General features: G+C 33.6%; 1 protein-coding gene across 5 annotated transcripts in view; it reads right to left on the bottom strand.

The window, feature by feature from the left end:
- LOC127730107 (gelsolin-like protein 2) overlaps positions 1-15,528 on the bottom strand; it is a 68,375-nt gene extending 52,847 nt beyond the window's left edge. For 4 of the 5 annotated variants that reach the window (XM_052238364.1, XM_052238452.1, XM_052238531.1 and 1 more), the window contains exon 1: positions 15,420-15,528. The gene's annotated coding sequence lies outside the window, so the exon portion shown is untranslated. The remainder of the gene's footprint in view (positions 1-15,419) is intronic. The other variant, XM_052238269.1, reaches the window with a different exon arrangement.
- Between the last annotated feature and the right edge of the window lie 88 nt (positions 15,529-15,616).

The following is a 15,616-nucleotide window of genomic DNA, read 5'->3' as shown; positions in this document are numbered from 1 at the left end:
AATATTAACCCCCAAAAAAAATATTTGAAGAAATTTTCTTTTAATCTCTGAAATCTGAAATGAGAAAAATTGTCCCCCTCCAATTTTTTTCACCTCCCCCCTTTCCCTTATTCATAAAAATAATTCTTTCCCTCAAGTTATGGTCAATATCTCAGACAATCGTCATTTCTTAATAAATAATTTATAAGCAGTGTAAGGGAGGTAATCAAACTTTGTTATTCAAATTTATTTGGATTTTGATTTGGATTACCTCCCTTACACTGCTTTTAAATTGTCTCAATTGTCCTTTAACCAGGAAAACCCTTCGATTTCCCCTATTTTTGCCCCTAATTCCTAAATGGTTTGAGCCATAACCCTCCACAGTCAATCCTAACCATCCCTTTGTAGTATGGAAACTTGTGGTATAATTTCAGAGAGATTCATACACTTTAACACAAGTTATTGTCTGGAAACTACAAAAATGCTTATTTGGGCCCCTTTTTGGCCCCTAATTCCTAAACAGTTGGGACCATAACCCCCAAAATCAATCCCAACCTTCCTTTAGTGGTTATAAACCTTGTGTTAAAATTTTATTGATTTCTATTTACTTATTCTAAAGTTATTATCCAGAAACCATCCGTCTTTGGACGACGACAACGTGATACCTACATACGACCAAAAAATCTTTAATTTTTGCGGTCGTATAACAAATAATTTTAATTTTTGCGGTCGTTTAAAAACTGCAAAATTTCCTGAAAATTACCAATTTAGTGGCAGCAACCCAACAATGGGTTATTAGATTCATCTGAAAATTTCAGGGCTGATAGAACTTCACCTAATGAACACTTTTACCCTTGTCAGATTTGTCTTAACTCCTTTGGTTTTTTAGATATAAGCCAAAAACTGCATTTTACCCCTTTGTTCTATTTTTAGCCATGGTGGCCATGTTTTTTGACGAAACAGAAAATAAAACAATAACTTTATTCTAGATACCATAAGGATCATTCAGCTTAAGTTTGGTTGGAATTGGTTCAGTGGTTTCAGAGTAGAAGATTTTTTAAAGTTAGAAAACATGATAAACAAATTGTGTAAAAGTGTCCTTAAAGGGCAATAACTCTTTAAAGGGTCAATTGACAATTTTGGTCATTGAACTTATTTGTAGATCTTACTTTGCTGAACATATTTGCTGTTTAAAGTTTATCTTTATCATTAATACTATTCAAGATAATAACCAATTAAACTTTCAAGAACCGTAACTCCTGAACGGTAAAAGTCAAAATCGTCATTATTGAACTTGACCTCCATTTTGTTGTCAGTAACAACATATTAAAATTTAAAAAGGTTTGGTTGAACGTTTCATGAGTAAATGCACGGACACGACATTTTTTAAACTTTCAAGAACCGTAACTCCTGAACGGTAAAAGTCAAAATCGTCATTATTAAACTTGAGCTCCATTTTGTTGTCAGTAACAACATATTAAAATTTTAAAAGGTTTGGTTGAATGGTTCATGAGTAAATGCACGGACAACATTTGGTTGCCGCCCGCCCGTCCGACCGACCGACCGCCGTACATCCCCAAATCAATAACCGACATTTTTGACACAAAAATCCGGTACACACAATTACCATTGAAGGAAATTTGTTTAAATCTCAAACTGTACAAGGTGCCACGATGGAGATTGCAAGCACAGTAAAAAGAAAATAAAAAAATAGTATTACCTTTATCAATCATAGAATGCTTCTAAAGGTAATGAATCCCATTTCTGTTGTATAATCTGCCAATAATACTCGGGTAACACAATTTTTCAATCTTTCAAGAACCGAAAGGTTTGGTTGAATGGTTCATGAGTAAATGCACGGACACGACAATTTTTAAACTTTCAAGAACCGTAACTCCTGAATGGTACAAGTCAAAATCGTGATTATTGAACTTGACCTCCATTTTGTTGTCAGTAACAACATATTAAAATTTAAAAAGGTTTGGTTGAACAGTTCATGAGTAAATGCACGGACACGACATTTTTTAAACTTTCAAGAACCGTAACTCCTGAACGGTAAAAGTCAAAATCGTCATTATTGAACTTGACCTCTATTTTGTTGTCAGTAACAACATATTAAAATTTAAAAAGGTTTGGTTGAACGTTTCATGAGTAAATGCACGGACACGACATTTTTTAAACTTTCAAGAACCGTAACTCCTGAACGGTAAAAGTCAAAATCGTCATTATTGAACTTGACCTCTATTTTGTTGTCAGTAACAACATATTTAAATTTAAAAAGGTTTGGTTGAACGGTTCATGAGTAAATGCACGGACACGACATTTTTTAAACTTTCAAGAACCGTAACTCCTGAACGGTAAAAGTCAAAATCGTCATTATTAAACTTGAGCTCCATATTGTTGTCAGTAACAACATATTAAAATTTTAAAAGGTTTGGTTGAATGGTTCATGAGTAAATGCACGGACAACATTTGAACACTTGTACCCATGTCAGATTTGCTCTAACTGCTTTGGTTTTTGAGATATAAGCCAAAAACTGCATTTTACCCCTATGTTCTATTTTTAGCCATTGTGGCTTTTTGATTTTTGGCGAAACAGAAAATAAAACACTAACTTTATTCTAGATACCCTAAGGATCATTCAAGTTTGGTTGGAATTGGTTCAGTAGTTTCAGAGGAGATGTTTGAAATAGTTTACACCAGACGGACAACGACAATGATGACGGACGCCAAGTGATGGCTTAAGCTCACCATTCATTTGGGGTTTCCCTTTTTTTTTTTTACATATTGGTGCCAGTAAACAACTGGGTAGAACCAGAACATATTACAGTGGTGGATCCAGAAATTTTCATGACTGCCATCAGAGGGGGCCCACTCCAGTCATTCCCTAAATAAGTAACCAAATTTTTCCCACACTTAGGGGGGACCTGGGCCCCTGCCTCTTCCCCCCCCCCCCTTTCCCCAAATCCGCCTCTGTATCAAATAAGTGAAAATAAGTTAAATAAGAAATGAGCTGCCCAGAGAGAACCACTGACCTTCGGTAGGAAAACTGACAATCCTAGTCAATTAAGTAAACCTATTGAACATTTTTACCTCGTGTCAGATTTGCTCTAAATGCTGTCGTTTTTGAGATCTTAGTAAAAAAAACTATCTGACAGATAAGATTTAAAAAATGACATATATGTATTTACGGGATTTCATTATATAAAAACCTTCGAGAGAAGTTTAATATTTTCCAAAATTTTGATCAAAGATGATGATATAAAATCAGTAATCTATTTACTTAATTTAAATAATTTGGCTAATGCTAAAAAAATATGTTATTATTTGAGACAAGCTTTTGAAGTTCACAATAATACTTTAATAGGAGTCTCACTAATTAGCGACCAAGAAGCATCAAGAAGAATAATTCAGTGACAAGAAAACTAATTTAGCAACAAGAAAATAAATTTAGTGTCAAGATGTCTAAATAATGATTATTTGAAATGAATAGATATAGAAACATGCATTAATTTTGTTTTAAATATACGTGAATTTTCATTATTTCATCGGACACTGAGAGAAGAAAATAAAGATTTGTTCATATGTTTTAGAAATTTTTTTTTTGTTATCAAGGATGTGTTTAATTTAAATAGATATACTTACAGTTTACAGTTAAGTGTATAAATGAATGGATCGAGTATATGTAGAGTTGGCATGGTTGATATATCAAAAGTTCAAACCAAATTATTTGATAATCCTAACTTTATTTATTTCACTGAAAAGGTCCATATATATATATATAAATATATAGGATGGGACATGGGATTGTTACAAAATGTTCAGATTGACACATACTTTAAAATAATGTAATAAAATAATTTTTACAAAAATTGATTACAAGACGGAGTGCTGCTAAATATAACAAAATTTGAAACTTAATAAAACAGCAAAAAATCAACTGTAATTAATTCACTTTTCTATAAATTTATTGTTTATAATAGAATATTAACTTTCTTGTCGCTAAATTAGTCTTCTTGTCGCTAATTTTTTCTTCTTGTTGCTAATTTTTTTTCTTCTTGTTGCTAATTAGTGAGACCATTTTAAAAGTGTCAGTTGGTCTACCATAAGTTATGGAAGTACTATAGACACAAATAAATTGCTTCGCCGAGCACAGCTGGATACGACCGCAGAGGTCCAACCCTGAACAGTTGGGGCAAAAATGGACACAATATTTGCACTTGATACAGGTCTTGGATTAGAATTAAATATTTGACACATAATAGGTTTCTGACACAGAATAACTGTAGTCAAAGAACTTAGAATTGGTTATATGATTTGAATTTATATTCAATTTTTTGCTTTTGAGCAATATATTTTGCTGTTGCCAATCCCCCCCCCTCCCTCTTTTGCAAAAAAAAAAAAATTTGAAGAAATTTTCTTTTTAATTTCTGAAATCTGAAATAAAAAAAAATTGTCCCCTCCCCCACAATTTCTTTTTAACCCCCCCCCCCCCGCTTTTTCAAAAAAATGAATAAATGGAGGATATGTCCCCATGGACACAGATGATACCCCTGCTGGCATACAACATTATAAAGGGACATAACTCAAGAACGATAAAAGTGACGCTACCAAAATTTGTACTTGATCTGAGTTTTAAGATAATAAGTATTGTGTATAGGTTTCATAATGTTTGGTTGGGGCAAACTTAAGTTAGAGAACGGAAACTACAAATTATGCAATTTTTCGATTTATAAAGGGGCATAACTCAAGAATGGTTAAAGTGACCACACTTAAATTCAAACTTGATCTTTATTTTGTGGTAATAAGCATTGTGTATATGTTTCATAAAATTTGGTTGAGGCAAACTTAAGGAAGAGAACGGAAACTATAAATTTTGCAATTTTTCCATTTATAAAGGGGCATAACTCTAGAACAGTTACAGTGACGTTACCAAAATTCAATCTTGATCTGTGTTTTGTGGTAATAAGCATTGTGTATAAGTTTGGTTGAGGCAAACTTAAGTTAGAGAACGGAAACTAAACATTTTGCAATTTTTCCATTTATAAAGGGGCATAACGCTAGACTGGTAAAAGTGACGCCACCAAAATTCAAACTTGATCTGTGTTTTGTGGTAATTAGCTTTGTGTATAAGTTTCATAACGTTTAGTTGAGGCAAGTATACTCAAGTTGGAGAACAGAAACCAATTTTGGGACGTACGGACATACGTAAGTACAGACAGACAAGGGTAAAACTTAATGCCCCCTCCGCTACGGCGGGGGCATAAAAATCTTTCCCTCAAGATATGGTCATAATCTCAATTCAAATTTCCAATGGAGTTTGCAACCATAATTACCCATTTAAATACATCATAAAAGTCTTAAAATAGAAAATGACATACATAATCATGGCTAAATTTAATATTCCTTAATCAGCATTTTTAATAGTAACTTCTTAAAAAAAAATTGACAGCTAATCACCTCGACAATACAACATTTCTTTATACATAATTTAAAAGCAGTGTAAGGGAGGTAATCCAAACATAACATTGTACTTTTATATAATTTTCCATATACCAGGAAACCCTTGTTTTTCCCCCTTTTTCCTAAACGGTTTGAGCTATAACCCCCCAAAGCCAATCCTAACCATCCCTTTGTGGTATGGAAACGTGTGGTCTAATTTCAGAGAGATCAATACACCTTTCCACAAGTTATTGTCCATATCAGATATTCATAACTTTAATAGTGTTAATATTGGGGTTCTTTTTGTCAAGATAGAATATTTTTTTCACCCACCTGTCCAACTGCCATACTTACCATTTTAATACACCAGATTTTTTGCTTAGAAAATCTCGCTTAAAAATTCAAAAACATATTGTAAAAAAAATAAACTGAAAAAAAAGAAAAAGAAAAAGTGGTCCATGCCCCAAGCACCTGTGGGTCAAGTCTAGATGCAAAAACATAGCTCTATCCTTAGACAGTTTTTTTGCTATGGTCCGCAAATATCAAAATCATCAAAAGGACCTAAGGAAGCTACCATTTGATTTTTATGGGGGGGGGGGGTTGAAATTTGAAAAAAATAGGCAGGACAGGACTTTTGAGTAAAAAAAAAGGCAGGATGAGACATTTGCAGAAAAAAAAGTCAGGATGACAATTCAGGTAAAAAAAGTCAGGATAAACTTTTAATAAAATGCTCCGCTGGGGCGCAGCTTGATACGACCGCAGAGGTCGAACCCTGAACAGTTGGGGCAAGTATGGACACAACATTCAAGCTTGATACAGCACTGAATTTGGATTGTAATTAAATATTTGACACAGCATAGGTTTCTCACACAGAATGAAAGTGGTCTAAGAACTTAAAAATGTTTAATTTACCTATTCAAACCATTTCATTATTATTTGCTTTTATATATAAATCAGAAATAACCAATTTAAAATGGAAAATTTTAAAGAAAAAAAAGGAAAAAAAAATACCCCCCCAAATTTTTTGAACCCCCTTATGATTCATCACCCCCAAACTCAATCCCAGCTTTCCCTTTGTGGTATGGTACCTTGCAGTACAATTTCAGGGAGATCCATACACTTGAACACAAGTTATTGTCTGGAAACTAGAAAAATGCTTGTTTTTTGGCCCCTTTTTGGCCCCAAATTCCTAAACTTTTAGGGCAATTACCCCAAAACTCAAATCCAGCTTTCCCTTTGTGATATGGAACCTTGCAGTACAATTTCATAAAGATCCATACACTTACACACAAGTTATTGTCCTGAAACTAGAAAAATGCTTGTTTTTTTGCCCTTTTATGGCCCCTAATTACTAAAATTTTGAGGGAATTACCCCCAAAATCAATCCCAGCCTTTCCTTTGTGGTATGGTACCTTGCAGTACAATTTCAGAGAGATCCATACAATTGAGCACAAATTATTGTCTGGAAACTAGAAAAATGCTTATTGTTGGCCCCTTATTCCTAAACTTTTAGGGCAATTACCCCCAAACTCAATTCCAGCTTTCCCTTTGTGATATGGAACCTTGTAGTACAATTTCATAAAGATCCATACACTTACACACAAGTTATTGTCATGAAACTAGGAAAATGCTTGTTTTTTGCCCCTTTTTGCCCCCTAATTCCTAAAATTTGGAGGTAATTACCCCCAAAATCAATCCCAGCATTCCCTTTGTGATATGGAACCTTGTGATACAATGTCAGAGAGATCCATACACTTACACACAAGTTATTGTCATGAAACTAGAAAAATGCTTGTTTTTTGCCCCTTTTTGGCCCCTAATTCCTAAAATTTGGAGGTAATTACCCCCAAAATCAATCCCAGCATTCCCTTTGTGATATGGAACCTTGTGGTACAATGTCAGAGAGATCCATACACTTACACACAAGTTATTGTCTGGAAGTTACAAAAATGCTTATTTTTGGCCCCTTTTTGGCCCCTAATTCCTTAACTGTTGGTACCATAACCCCCAAAATCAATCCCCACCTTCCTTTTGTGGTATTGAACCTTATGGTAAAATTTCATTGAGATCCATTCACTTAAACTTAAGTTAGAGTGCGAAAGCTAATGCGTCTTCGGACGCATTGCCAAGAATCTGTCCGGTTTAAGGGAGATAACCCAATTTGAAAACAATTATTTGTATCGACAAGGACGATAACCCGTCCTCGCTCCATATGGGGTCACTTGCCAATTTGACATATGCGATAAGACGCACAATTAGGGGTTAAACACCCGCTGGTCTGTAAAGATAACTTCAGTGAAAACCAATACCAGATGTTATCGATGAAATAATTTTGAATCATGTTTTCTGTATTTTGGTGTAGTTTGTAAAATTAATTGAAGGCCGGAGTTCCTATTCGATCTTTGTTCAAACCTGGGACTACTGAATTAGTGTATTAGTCCCAGTTGAAACATTGAAACGGCATGAGATGTTTTACCCAAATTGGTAAATGATAAATGCATATAAATAAAAATAGATATTCTTATTCAAAATCATATCGAATTGAGCATCAAACTGACTGAAATGTAATTGAAATTTTAGTTCAACTATTTCACATATAATTGGCCGAAAAGCCGTTGACTTACGGTTCTTTTTTTATATATATATAAAACGGGTACTTCGAGAATTTGGAATGTCTGTCATTTTTCTGCTCTTTGGTCGGGTTGTTCTCTCTTTTAACACATTTCCCGTTTCCATTCTCAATTCTATCCTATAAAGCTTACTATACGATATGGGCTACATTTCCATTCTCAATTTTATTAGCTCATTGATAAAGACCGTACAGTAACTTATAGTTGCTTTCGACCATGTTCTTTGGTCTATGGTGACAACTTGAAGTTGTCTAATTGCCAATCATACCACATCGTCTCACATTATATCAACATCTACGACGCAAACATTTAAACAAGAAACAGAAAAAAGGACGAAACAGATTTTTTTTTCAACACAACATTTATATATATATATATATGCTTATAGGAAATAATTATGTACATTGAGTAAAAAATAACAGATTAACACGGAGGACAACTTTTCAAAATTAATCATACATGAATTAAAACAATAATTTCATTTACAATAATCTATTAAAATTAAAAAGTTGATGTTATGATTCAGATGATTTTTGAAATGAATATCAAAAGAATATGAAAACTAATCAAAACTAATCAAAAATAAAGAATCTAAAAGATATGTAGTTAACGTTTAAAAAAGCCAACCTCACCACTTCCTGGATTTACAAATATTCAAATCCGAAAATGCCTTTTAAATTGCCAAACACACAATCATACATATATACACACAGTCACAACAACTTGAATTTCAACTTAATAAAAGTTAATCTATAAATGCACACTATAATTAAAAAAGGAAATAAATCAAGCTACACAATTAACAGAACTTAATCATTTCAAGACGAATTAGCCGAATATAAATGTCCCTTTTCGACAATAAAAGAACTTTCTTCATTCAAACTTATTTTGCTAAATGAAATACATATGAATTTGTAATGTGCAAGATTAAAAGAATTTATTCAAATCTAGATCAAACGTTTCTTAAATCGGCTTCTCAATTGTGTTAACGTTTATGTCGCATCTTGTGTCCAATAATCAATGTCCATACGTATACTTTAGTAGGGATAACAGTTTTTCTCTTTTCCTCAATCTAGTTGTGACACCAAGGCTCGATAGTTTTTGTTTTATTTCATCTGTTGATAAAGAATCCAACTCACGTTCCGGTGCACTTTCTACTGAAGCAATAGAGTATTTAGAGGCCGCGTTTTCAATTGCACGGAGCACAGTTTCTTTCTTGTCATTTCTTTCTCGGAAAATATCATGTTCCCACCAATCTGCCTTCTTCTTCGTGTATGATCTTTTTGGGCGTTCCATTCCGCTGGACAACATTTCTAGTCGTTTTCTTACGTTCATCGTGTCCATGGCACAGTCAAATTTGTTCGTCTTTTGTTGGTAAATTGTCTTGATGTTATCATTAAGTTTTTCCACTGCCTGACCGCTAAATTTCCTCAGTTGTCCATACTTGTGAACGAAGAATGGGACGTGGTATACCATGGCATGCATGTATGGCGTCACATTCTCCGGAAAGTAGCCTTTTCGAATATCTCCTATTTTAAGGAAGTCGGTGAGCCATGTTTTACATAATCCAAATACAAATTCTGGTGTCTTTGTTTGAACAACAGCTGAATTGACCAAAGACAAAATTTCCACTAAATCTTTCCAAAGTTTAACTGTCCTATCATGGGTATTATTATGGATAGCGAACATAAGTTTTTCGGGAAGGTTACGCAGGATCTTTTTAACATCGTCTCCGCGAAGCGAGGTCCAGTCTCTTTCTCCTTTTCCAGTTTTTGGTTTCCAAATGTTAAAACTCACACCGCATTCGTTGATTTTGGTAACTAAGGAAGCCAAGTAGTCCGTTTTCACCTCTTTAGCTGTGGATTGGTCGTCCTTCTCCGCCGCGTCTTCAATAATGTTTCTTAGCAAAATGTCAAAAATACGCATAGTAAGATGTAATTCATCTAGAATTATATTCTCTGGTTCAATCTCGATAAGAGGGGCGTGTTTAATACTGAACGGTTTTTTAGGTTTCATACTTCCTTCCTTAATTTCGGCAATAGTTCTGCGATGCTCCGGTTGGTGGTAATAATTCCATTCTTTTGACAAATCACCTCGATCACCTTTTGGTACCTTACACCAGGGACAAGCGTATTCAGCGATGGAGCTGCTTAGTCCTAAACATAACTGTATAAATTTCATGTCCCCGCCGAATAGAACTTCTACTTCGTATGTGTTTTCATCAACGGTTATGTTGCTTACTTTGTAAAGTTCGTTTATTTCATAAAACAGCGGATGCAGTGCTTTCTGGAGATTTTCATAGTTTTCGCTGCACTTTATGATAGCTAATGTCGTTTGATGAAGTTGAGACAAACTTTTATCTTCGTCAACTAACACGAAGGACATTACTACGTAATTAGAAATGCGACTGACTTTTGTTCCGTCCCCTGATATCTTCACTCTAAATTTAGATGGCTTGTTTTCTTGTGGTATGGATTGAATAAAATTTCGGATGGCGATTATTAACTCGTCTCTGAAACAAACGAATGCTCCAGGAACATTACCTGGTGTACGCTCAAGATGAATTTTTTCACTCAGTTTGTCACGAAAATTCTTTACTAAATAAAATTTTGGGAGATCATTTGTCCTAACAGCCATTTCATGATAAGCCTGATCACCAATTGCAAACTTGTCTAACAAGAAGATAATCTCTTTCATTCTTAATACATCTTGTTCTAAATGCTGGTCAGATTCATCTAGTTGTAATTTAGTAGTTTCTCCTGTCTTTGATTGAAAAGTTACAGATTTAGGTGTAAGTCCGTATGATTCGGCAAACCAAAGTGCTTTCTCTGTCACCGACTTTATAGATGTTAATCTAACGTACCGTTGTGATTTTTCAAGTTCATCAACTGTTTTTCCGTTGTTTCTTGTAATGTTATGTTGTTCGATAATATTCTTTATCTTCTGCAGGTCTTCATTTTCCTGACGTAGTACATTAGCTTCGTCTTGCAATAAAATAAATTTCTTCTCTGTTCTGGATTTAATTTTCATCTCTTGACACAGTTCGTTGTATAAGTGTTTGCACCTAGCGACCAGTTCAACATTACTCGCTTCAAATTTGGAAATTTTAATTGAGAGTTCTAAAACATTCTCAAGTTCAGTTTCATATATAGCAATTTTAGAGCTACCCGTGTCAAGATTTACTCGTTTATTACCAGATCGGTGAGTAGTTCTGTATTTCTGAGAAACGCGACAACAAATGTTTTTTAGTCTTTCTTCAAGCCTATCAGTCCTTTTCAGCTGGAAAATGTGAATTTGCGTATTCAATATATCTACATATGAAAAGTTAAACTTTTGATTAGCTTTATGGAGTTCCGAGATGAACGGATTGTTCAGTTCAACTGTAAGCGCAACTTTTCCTCTATGAAGAAAATCTTGATGAAGACTCGGTGAAAGTTCTGTTGATGAAAATTTGGCAATATGGTTATCAAATTTATCTTTGCAGTAATTAGAAAAATTGTCCGACATTTTGAGGGCCAAATAATACTTAACTTTTGTCGAAAGTGGAATTTACATTTAGTTAAAGTTTATCTAAATTGCACACTTCAGTTGCGGAAAGCATGCGAACTGTCTCAAATGGTACGATCTTCTCTTGTAGTATGCCATTTGATTTGATGTATACTTTTTTATGTTGCAATTTTGGAATCAAAGTCAATGGAAAACTCAACTTAAGTCCTCTCCCCTTGTCGTTGATCCTATAATACCAGTTTTCTGACATTGGTAGCCTTTTCAAGTCTCCAACGCCTTTGACCAAAAGCTTCTCATCTGTCAGGAAACAATATCTGTATACGTCTAAATCAAAGCGTATCGCCGATTTATTTTCCTTACATCTCAATCGCTGCTGTACGGTATCTTCGAATTGTTTGGCGGCATATGACAGACGATCTGCAGATATTATAGGACTTTCATAGTTTTGTAAACTTTCCTCGTCTATGTGGCCAGTCGGCTCCCATGTACTATCACTTTCGGGAAAGCCTCGCCACTTTACAAGGTACAAGAATTCCTGAAAGAATAAATACAGAAAATTAAGTTGATACCAGCCATATATATACATATATATCATGTACTGTGTTACAACTCTACAATATATTATGTACTGTGTTACAACTCTACAATATATCATGTACTGTGTTACAACTCTACAATATATCATGTACTGTGTTACAACTTTAGATTCTATATAGAAACGGGTCTTTTATCTATACAGATTTTTATGGACCGGGATCGCTGAGTCAAATAATGCCCGAAGGTAGTGTTACAAGTTACTGCACTATGGATCGTAATGGGCCAGGGTCACTGAGACAACGAATGCTCGAAGCTAGAGTAATTTTACTGTACGACTACTTTCAAAGTCATATATATTATATATAAATTCCATGGTCGTGGTAGTACATTGTTCTATAAAGTTACATACAGATTAAATGATATTTTAAAATGGTCCCTTGTGAAATTGAATGTAGAACAGAAAGTCACAGGACAAAAAGTAACGGACAAAAAGTCACAAATCAGTTTTGAAATTATTTTTCTTTGAATAAGAACACATTTATTCAAAAAAAGTAGACTGGGAAAGTTACAGGATAAAAAATTACGGACAAAAAAGGTCACAGGACAAAGGTCACAAATCAGTGTTGAAATTATTTTTCTTTGAATCAGAAAACATTTTTGAGGTTTTCATGAATTATTATATATAAAGCAACTTTATAAACAAAATATATTAAAAAAAATCAATGATTTCCAAATAGGATCGAAATTTGAAAAATCTTCATTTATCAAGGCTTATGATAATTCCCTAAACTGCAAAATTAATATGTGTAATAAGAAGAAATTATTTCAAGAGATTTCTTTTTTTATGTTCAAACGTAGATAAACAAATCGTTTGTGACTTTTTGTCCTGTGACATTTTGTCCTATCAATGTTGTGACTTTCTGTACTGTGACTTTTTGTCCTCTGGCATTCTGTAAAATTACCGGAGAAATAAGCCCTTCCTTCATACTTAAAACAGTTACGACAACAGTTTTAACAATATTTTCGGTTTATTTTGCTTCAAAATTAGAAATATACGAAGCCGATGCCTTAACATAACTATTTAACACGTAGTACTTACATGTTTTTCAAACTTTCTTGCTTTAAGTCTTTCTATGTGGTATTCTTCAGGGAGGACTTCTCTTTTTTGTGCAATAGACTCTTTTCTTAAGCTTATAGCAATACTTTCACCATAACATAGTTCTTTCCAGTTGATGCTCTTTCGAGCTCGGAGATGGTGAGAATGCGCCATTTCAGAAGCAGATTCTATCTTCGTTATGACAATTAACTTGTATGTCTAAAAACGAAATCTCGGAAATGTCATATTTATTGACCCTTTCCTGTTTTTGACAAAATAATACAAGCTTCCAGCATCGTTTCCACCATATATCCACAGGTATATACCCCGAAGCTGACATGTTAATTGTCATATACAAGTACCTGATCAAAGCTAACAATCTTTATCATTTTGTGAAGAAATTATTGATTTTTGATTTAATATTGTTTCGATTCAATAAATTTTAATTGAGATGAAAAGCTGGTCATAAAATATTGACAAAGGGAATTTAATAAAGAGTAGATTTTTGTTAGTTTTTCATTGTATACACTTTTCGTTTTAATTATTTTTTTCATCAACAAGTTTCTTTTTGACGGCGAATGAATAATTTTAGTAATGAATGTATTTCAAAACTATTAAACGGGTCTTGAAAGGTGAAAACTTTCCAATTTATTGTGCGCACATATTATTATTCGTGTATATAGTTTCAAGAAATTAAATAACAGAAACTCGGTTTGATGTAAAATATTTTATTAAATTTCATTTTGCCTTATCAAGTGGTCAAATCCGAGGAGTATTCTAAATGTTGTTTTTATGCACTCTTAAAAGTGCGAAGAGATTGAATTGTTCTCCTATATGATTGTGTATTCGAATCGTGTTAAAATTGACTCAAAAAAGATTATCTAGGGATTGTCAAGAAAAAAAGCCAGTTGTCTCATTGACAATCATACAACGTCTTCTTTTTTGAAAAAAATAAATGTGAATAGAAACCATTTAATGCCATTGAAAAAATAAATATGATTGTGTATTGATAAAACATCCAGATGAATAAGCATTTATTTAATGCGTTTTAGATTTTGATTGCATTCTAATGATATATTTATTAAATTCGGTAATAACCACGTGAAAACAGAAACAAAAAATAACTTAAAATCTAATTATCTTCACTAGGATTTGTATAGTGAGATATACAAATCCTTGTCTTTAATCATAAAAAAACGTTATTTATAATTATATAGTGTTTTCCTATTCCTTCAACCCTAAATCAAGTTTATACAAAATGTCGTTTACACTATATTACATGACTCTGGGAATATAGTATGTCGCAGCATGACTGTATAAACACGATTGCATAACAATTTATTATCTGTTTACACACACGATGTATCCTGTTGTCAAATAGAAATTGATAGAAAAAAAAACCAAAAATCGCCTACTTTTAAATCAAATTTGGAGCAAGAAGAAAATAACCAATTTGAAAATAAACTACACCACATTAAACTTTAATTTTTCATCTTTTTCTTGGTCGCAGCAGCTAAGGTATATCATCAGTAAAAGTATTTTATTTATTTTTTCAAAGCTGACCACTCTTCCGAATAATGACATTTTCCTGTAAGAATAACGGCAAAAGTAAGCCATTTGACATAACTGTAAAAAATCAAAATTTGTAGCAAGAAGTTCAAACTTTATTTTAAAATAATTTATATCATTAAAGAGAAGACAAATTAAGGATTCTGGGGGTCGAAGCAGCTAAGAAAACCACTGAGAAGAAAATTGAATATCGTCTTGTAAAGATTATTTTCCATATACTTCTATGTAACAATTTTATCCATGTAGGGTATCTGAATTCACGCATGCGCAATATCGACCGGACTGATTCTTGACAATGACGACGACGACGACGCCGACGCCAACGTCATACTAATATACGACCACAAAAAAAATTTTGCGGTCGTATAAAAAAAGGCAGGACCGAATAGAGTGAAAAATAAACAGGCAGGACAGAGTTTACAACTAAAAAAAAAATGCAGGACAAAATTTTTCATCCTAGCCCCCCATAAAAATCAAAGAGCTACGTATTCGCAGCTAGGCCAAGTCAAGCCAGTGCGGGTGCGGTTCCCTTGCGTAATTATCAGATAAAGAGGACATGACATTTCGATTTCTGTATTAAAAGAACTAAAATATAACGTTTTCCATTGTAATACACACTTAAATTTGGTATAAAATTACAAATAAATGCATGACATTACCTTAAATTATTTCCTCTAGCTCTGACACCGGCTAAAAACGAGAGAATGGAGTAGAAAAACAGTTTCTGGTAAGCTGTTTAATTTCCGGTTTTGTGAACTAGGTCAAGTGGTAAGCAAGTCATTTCGTACCTTGACTATTTCGTACCTCTGCCATTTCGTACCCAACATTTACCATTTCGTACCCACGATAAAAACCC

This window comes from Mytilus californianus, unplaced genomic scaffold (genome assembly GCF_021869535.1).
Source record: "Mytilus californianus isolate M0D057914Y unplaced genomic scaffold, xbMytCali1.0.p SCAF_1, whole genome shotgun sequence".
In the NCBI taxonomy this organism is placed as follows: Eukaryota; Metazoa; Mollusca; class Bivalvia; order Mytilida; family Mytilidae; genus Mytilus; species Mytilus californianus.
Note: the sequence above shows the minus strand (reverse complement) of the source record. Positions and strands in the feature narration are given on the sequence as shown.